Here is a 7,130-nt window from a genome sequence, read left to right as displayed (position 1 = left end):
TGAAGAGAAAAGATTTGCAGGGCGATGGGGAAGATGTGGGGAAGTAGGATTAGCTGAATTGCTCTTACAGGGAGCCAGCACAGATATGATGAGTTGAATAGTGTCTGAATCTACAATATCTGGTTGACTTTAATACCCAGAACCTGGTAGAGAACTGGCAATTACAGGGTGGGTTGCAGATAGATTCTCTCATTAAGAAAAGGGCCAACATACTTCTCATAGTCTTCCCACTTTATATTAATGTTGGCATAAAAAGTGTTGTGCAAAATTCTTGATATTGTACTCCTTCTTGATGAAGGAGTACAATATAAAGGGAAAGACTCTTAGTACGGTAGAGGATCAGAAGGACCTTGGGGTCCGGGTCCATAGGACTCTTAAAATCGGCCCTGCGGGTGGAGGAGGTGGTTAAGGTGGTGTATGGTGTGCTGGCTTTATCAATCGAGGGATTGAGTTTAGGAGTCCGGGGATAATGATTCAGCTATATAAGACACTCGTCAGACCCCACTTGGAGTACTGTACTCAGTTCTGGTCGCCTCATTACAGGAAGGATGTGGAAAAGATTGAAAGGGTGCAGAGGAGACTTACAAGGATGTTGCCTGGATTGAGTGGCATGCCTTATGAGGATAGGCTGAGGGAGCTCGGTCTTTTCTCCTTGGAGAGACGAAGGATGAGAGGAGACCTAATAGAGGTATATAAGATGTTGAGAGGCATAGATCGGGTGGACTCTCAGAGGCTTTTTCCCAGGGTGGAAATGGCTGCTACGAGAGGACACAGGTTTAAGGTGCTGGGGGGTAGGTACATGGGAAATGTTAGGGGGAAGTTTTTCACACAGAGGGTGGTGGGCGAGTGGAATCGGCTGCCGTCAGTGGTGGTGGAGGCAAACTCAATAGGGTCTTTTAAGAGACTCCTGGATGAGTACATGGGACTTAATAGGATGGAGGGTTATAGATAGGCCTAAAGGTAGAGATATGTTCGGCACAACTTGTGGGGCCGAAGGGCCTGTTTTGTGCTGTTGTTTTCTATGTTTCGATGTTTCTAACAGGAGGCAAGGTTTGTGAAACAGAAATGTGGGCCATATGCTAGACCTTCATAAATAGATATACTTGGAGTATCATGGAACATCATTGATTTATATACCAATATAATGCTGGAATTTATATTAGATAAGTACAAAGACAATACGTTGCCACTTCTGATTAGCAACCAGAAATGTTACAGTTCTTTTATTCAATCGTTACTGTTATTTATCTTTCATCACTCACAATTTGAACTCCTGTGACTGAAGACGCTTCTTTCTTCTGCTCACCAGACCTGAACTAGATCTTGGGTCAGTTTCTCAGGCTTCACTCACATTCCTGCAGTTCTCGGTCTGCACCAACTGCTTCACTTATGAGAGGAGATAAAGGGAGAAAGAAAAATGCAAAGTAAGATTCAAGTTGCACAGGTGACAAAAGAACCAAACAAAGTGATCAAGATTAATTTAATTGTTTTATATGAAAAGACTAGAGGAAAGCAATCTGAATCTCAAAAAATTGGGAGTAAATCCAAATAGATAACTTCCCAAAAACAATGGAATATTCCAAACAACCACAAGATGGTGCTGTTTGCCACTTTTAGTTCAGTGATCATGGAATTATAGAATCCCTACAGTGCAGAAGGAGGCCATTCAGCCCATCGAGTCTGCACCAACAACAATCCCAGGCCCTATCCCGGCAACCCCATGTATTTATTCTGCTAATCCCCCTGACACCAGGGGGAAATTTATCATGGTCAATCAACCTAACCAGCACATCTTTGGGAGGAAACCAGAGCACCCAGAGGAAACCCACGCAGATATGGGGAGAATGTGCAAACTCCACCCAGACAGTCACCCAAGGCCGGAATCGAATCCGGGTCCCTTGCGCTGAGAGGCAGCGATGCTAATCACTGTGTCGCTGAATTTTGAAAACAATCTAACTCTCATTTACAAGTATACATTACCGTATGGTCTTAAGCAGCATATTGTGAAGCTCCATTAATTCTACCAAGTCTTGAACCAACATCAAAAAAGTTAAGTAGTTGAAACTACCTAAAACCTGATGGTTTTGAATTTTTTTTTTACAGTTAAGAAACTGTGACTTATTAAATGTGAGTCTACCAACCAACTATATTGTTGCATGGTCAAACTGGCACCACTATGAAACCTAACTGGACATGGGTCACCTTAAAGACAACTACTTTGATGGTTTGCATAGTCAGTGGTCCTAGAATCAACCAGTGAGGAACTCCGCTATGTATTTTCCTCCAGTCCCAAAGACACTACACTGTCACTCATCCAACTTCAACTCCATAATCCCTTCACAGGCTTCAACTTTACTGGCCAGTCCAACATTCCTTATCAAGTGACTTGTGGAAATCCACACACACAACATAAACCTCATTCCCCTCATGAATATAGGAACATTGGAAATAGGAGCAGGACTTGGCCATCTAATCCCTCGAGCCTGCTCCCCCATTCATGATGGCTGATCTTCTTAAATGCCATTTTCCCCACACTATCCCCATATCCCTTGGTATCGTTAATATGTAGAAATCTATCGATCTGTGTCTGGACTGTATTCAACGACTGAGCCTCCACAGTCCTCTGGGTAGGGAAATCCAAACATTCACCATCCTCTGACTGAAGAAAATTCTTCTCATCTTGGTCCTACTCTGAGACTATGTCCTCTGGTCCTAGAACTCCCAGCCAGGGGAAACTCCTTCCTGCATTGACCCTGTTGAGCCCTGTAAGAATTTTGTATGCTTCAATGAGATCACCTCTCAGGGCCATTCTCCCTGACCTCTCATCACAGGATACTCCCACCATCCCTGGGATGAGTCTGATGAACCTTTGTTGCAGTGGCTTCAATTTTGTCTCAAAGATTTGTTTCTAAAAACATCTCCACCATTTAAGTTGAACTTGAGGCCTCGAGTTGTTGGATTTATCCTGGTCCCCTTTATTAAACAAGGGTGGAATGTTTGCAATCTCCAGCCCTCTGGCACCATTTCTATACGTAAGGAGGATTGGAAGATGCTGGTCATTACCTCTGCAATTTCCACCCTTATATCCTTCAGCATCTGCGGAAACATTGATCTGGACCTGGTGACTTTCAACTTAAGTACAGTCAGCCTTACCAATACCTTGCCATTAGCAACTTTTATCACAAGCAGTGCGGTGATCATCTCATCTTTCATGATGAGCTTGGCAGCATCTTCGTCCTTGGTAAAGACAGATGCAAAGTATTCATTTCAAACCTCAGCTTCGCTCTCTTCCTTCATTCAGAGATCCCATTCTTGGTCCCACATCAAACACACTCCTCCTCCCACTACTCTTTTTCAATTCATTTGTCCAAAGATCATCCTTGTCTATTCCACATGTAGTACTTACAATTCTACCCAGATAGATAAAGTACATTACTGAGGATGTAAAGATCGGAATTGGGAAGACCAGAGCAGCATTCATCACTCTCAAGAGAGATCACCAAAGCCCTAAAGCTAAAGATCTTCAACTCCAATGTAAAGTCTGTTCTCCTTTGATTTCATGTATTGGTATACAGTGAAAAGTATTGTTTCTTGTGCACTATACAAAGCATACCATACATAGGGAAGGAAAGGAGAGTGTGCAGAATGTAGTGTCACAGTCATAGCTAGGGTATAGAGAAAGATCAACTTAATACGAGATAGGTCCATTCAAAAGTCTGATGACAGCAGGGAAGAAGCTATTTGTGAATCGGTTGGTACATGTCCTCAGACTTTTGTATCTATTTCCTGACGGAAGAAGGTGGAAGAGAGCATGTCTGGGGTGCGTGGGGTCCTTGATTATGCTGACAGCTTTTCCGAGGCAGCAGGAAGCGTAGACAGAGTCAATGGATGGAAGGCTGGTTTGCGTGATGGACTGGGTTTTGTTCACAACCCTTTATAGTTTCTTACGATCTTGGACAGAGCAGGAGCCATACAAAGCCGTGATACAACCAGAAAGGATGCTTTCTATGGTGCATCTGTAAAAGTTGGTGAGAGTTGAAGTAGACATGCCAAATTTCCTTAGTCTTCTGAGAAAGTAGAGGTGTTGGTGGGCTTTCTTAACTAGAGCAACTGCATGGAAGGACCAGGACAGGTTGCTGGTGATCTGGACACCTAGAAACTTGAAACTCTCGACCATTTCCACTTCATCCCCATTGTGAACAGGGGCACATCCTCCACGATGCTTCCTGAAGTCAATGACTAGCTCCTTCATTTCACTGACATTGAGGGAGAGATTATTGCCATCACCTTTATGGCTCCAGAACATGGAGAACCACCAAAATAATGTTGATGAAATCCAACTCTTCACCAACAGAGGCTCAGAAGGATCCTTTGGATAAACTAGCCAAATACCACCAATAATATCAGGCTATGGGAGGAGGCAAAACAAGACCCAATGGTCCTCCAAATCAAAAGGTGAAAGTGGAATTGCACAGGTCATGCTTTAAGGAAGCCACAGAACAACATTACAAGTTCTCACATGGAACCTGCAAGGAAATAGAAAGCAGGTAGACCAAGAAACACATGGAGGTGGGATACAGAAAAGGAGGTGAGAGCTGAAGGTCATACACGGCAACAACTGGAGAGTCTGGCCCAAAACAGAATTGGAGAGAATTTGTCTGTCACATAAGCTCTATCAAGGAGTGAAAAGGTAGAAATCATCATCATAGAAACCCTACAGTACAGAAAGAGGCCATTCGGCCCATCGAGTCTGCACCGACCACAATCCCACCCAGGCCCTACCCCCATATCCCTACATATTTTACCTACTAATCCCTCTAATCTGCGCATCCCAGGACACTAAGGGGCAATTTTAGCATAGCCAATCAACCTAACCCGCACATCTTTGGACTGTGGGAGGAACCGGAGCACCCGGAGGAAACCCACACAGACACGAGGAGAATGTGCAAACTCCACATAGACAGTGACCCAAGCCGGGAATCGAACCCAGGTCCCTGGGGCTGTGAAGCAGCAGTGCTCACCACTGTGCTACCGTGCTGCCCTCAGAAGCAGATGATGTCCAAAGAAGGCTTTTAGATTCCCTTTTACGTTAGCTGCCAGTCTCTTTACTCTCTCCTTTTTTCACCTCCTGTCTCTTTGAACTTCCTGTCTTCAGCCTGGTTCTCAATTGTATTATTCACCGGACACATGGTGGACACGTCTCCTTCCACTTTCGGTTCATCCACCTGTGTCACTTTTGTCAACCAGGAAGCGCTGGCTTTAGTGGCTAACATCCAATTAAGTATTTTTCTTTGGATTGCTCCTTGTCCTTTTCCATGGCTAACCTCAACCCTACAATACTATGATCCCTGTTCCCCAAATATCCCCCCACAGACCCGTGATCCACTCATTCCTCAAAACCAGATCCAGCAATGCGCCAGAAACATACTGATCAACAGAATCCTCCTGAATGAGCTTCAGAAAGGCTTCCTCCTCTCTGCTTTTTACATTGTTGCGTTACGATAATTGAAATCCCCCATTATCACTCATCCATAGTCTGCAACTCTCTGTAATTTCCCTCAAATTTATTCTCATTTGTCTTTCCCACTAGTTTGTTGGTCTGTAGAGCAATCCAATGAAGCATTGGAAGCAATCCAATGGTACATATGTTCATTTCCACTCCGACATCTTGCATCCAATATTTAATAAATAATGGCTCAAATGTGATTCCAGATATTTCAGATCAGTGTTTCTCAAACTGAGGTCCGTAAAGGCTTTCCATGGGAGATACAAGGTTGTGGAGCAGCATGCAAACAAGTGGCAACCAGAGAGATTGATGTGAGGTGGAAAACAACAGTGGAATGTGTCGGGCAGAATGGACTGGCTATCTCCCTCCACAGAGAGCAGCAGCAAGATCACCAGATAGACCCACAGTTACCAAGCTTGCTGGTGAGCCATGTTCCTTCTAACTTTTGTTTGTTATGTGTGATCTGCTCGTTGCAATGCATGGTCTTGTCACACAGTCACACATTTTAAAGGGAACATCTCTTTTGGTTTCATGCACAAGCAAAAAGAACTGACGTTTTGAGTCCAGATGACACTTTGTCAAAGCTTTGACCAAAGGGTCATCTGGACTCAAAACGTCAGCTCTTTTCTCTCCTTACAGATGCTGCCAGACCTGATTTTTTTCCAGCATTTTCTCTTTTGGTTTCAGATTCCAGCATCGGCATTAGTTTGCTTTTATCCATTGCATATGCATGGCCTGTTTTTTCCCTGCATGGCACATTCCCAACTGCTGCACTGCCATGCACCCACACAGCATCGAGGGAGAACTGACGGGAGGTGCCCCACTACTCAAAAGCAGAGTACATGCTGGGTTCCCTTTAATTCGAGTTATATATAAATATATATGAAGAGGAGGAAGCATAATACCAAGATAAGCGAAGGACAGAAAATAAGCACCATAAAAAAATAATGAAGCAAAATATAAAACACTTCAGGGTTGGTCGGGTAATGGAATTGACAAACAGGTGGTAGCTATATAATTTAGTTTTGATAAATGATAGCTTTGGGAGGAAGAACAAGGAATGGGAATGTAAGCCGAATGGGAAAAGGCTGGCGAGTGTGAAGAGTCCTTGGAGTGTAGACACATAACTCAAACAGCACGCGGATCAATGTACAACAAAAGTCAATAGCATTGTGGGTTTTCAAGGAATCTCAGAATATGAGGGTAAATAAGTTGTGATTAATTCATACACAGCACTAGATAGTGTTATAGCGTGAATGTCACTGGACTATTAACCCAGGCTAATGTTTAGCGGATATGGGTTCAAATCTAACCTCGGCAGCTGGTAAAATTTAAATTTAATAAATATATATTTTTTAAATCTAGGATACAAAGTTAGTCTCAGAAATGCTGACCATATAATCAATTGTTGTGAAAACCTTACGATAAGAGCAACATACTGCAGATGCTGGAATCTGAAACAAAAACAGAAAATGCTGGAAAATCTCAGCCAGACGAAGGGTCATCCAGATTCAAAATGTTAGCTCTATTCCCTCTCCAAAGATGCTGTTAGACCTGCTGAGATTTTGCAGCATTTGGCAGAAAATTCCATCTGGTTCACTAACGTCCTTTAGGGAAGGAAACC

The 7,130-nt window shown here is 43.4% G+C and overlaps 1 protein-coding gene across 12 annotated transcripts in view; it reads right to left on the bottom strand.

The window, feature by feature from the left end:
• Positions 1-7,130, bottom strand: part of arfip1 (ADP-ribosylation factor interacting protein 1 (arfaptin 1)) — a 179,464-nt gene that overhangs the window by 128,440 nt on the left and 43,894 nt on the right. For 5 of the 12 annotated variants that reach the window (XM_078212709.1, XM_078212672.1, XM_078212754.1 and 2 more), the window contains exon 2: positions 1,263-1,386. The exons of 3 other annotated variants lie outside the window; for them this stretch is intronic. The gene's annotated coding sequence lies outside the window, so the exon portion shown is untranslated. The remainder of the gene's footprint in view (positions 1-1,262; positions 1,387-7,130) is intronic. 4 more of the 12 variants (XM_078212690.1, XM_078212765.1, XM_078212717.1 and 1 more) reach the window with 1 other exon arrangement.

Source organism: Mustelus asterias, chromosome 1, assembly GCF_964213995.1.
Source record: "Mustelus asterias chromosome 1, sMusAst1.hap1.1, whole genome shotgun sequence".
NCBI classification, from domain to species: Eukaryota; Metazoa; Chordata; class Chondrichthyes; order Carcharhiniformes; family Triakidae; genus Mustelus; species Mustelus asterias.
Note: the sequence above shows the minus strand (reverse complement) of the source record. Positions and strands in the feature narration are given on the sequence as shown.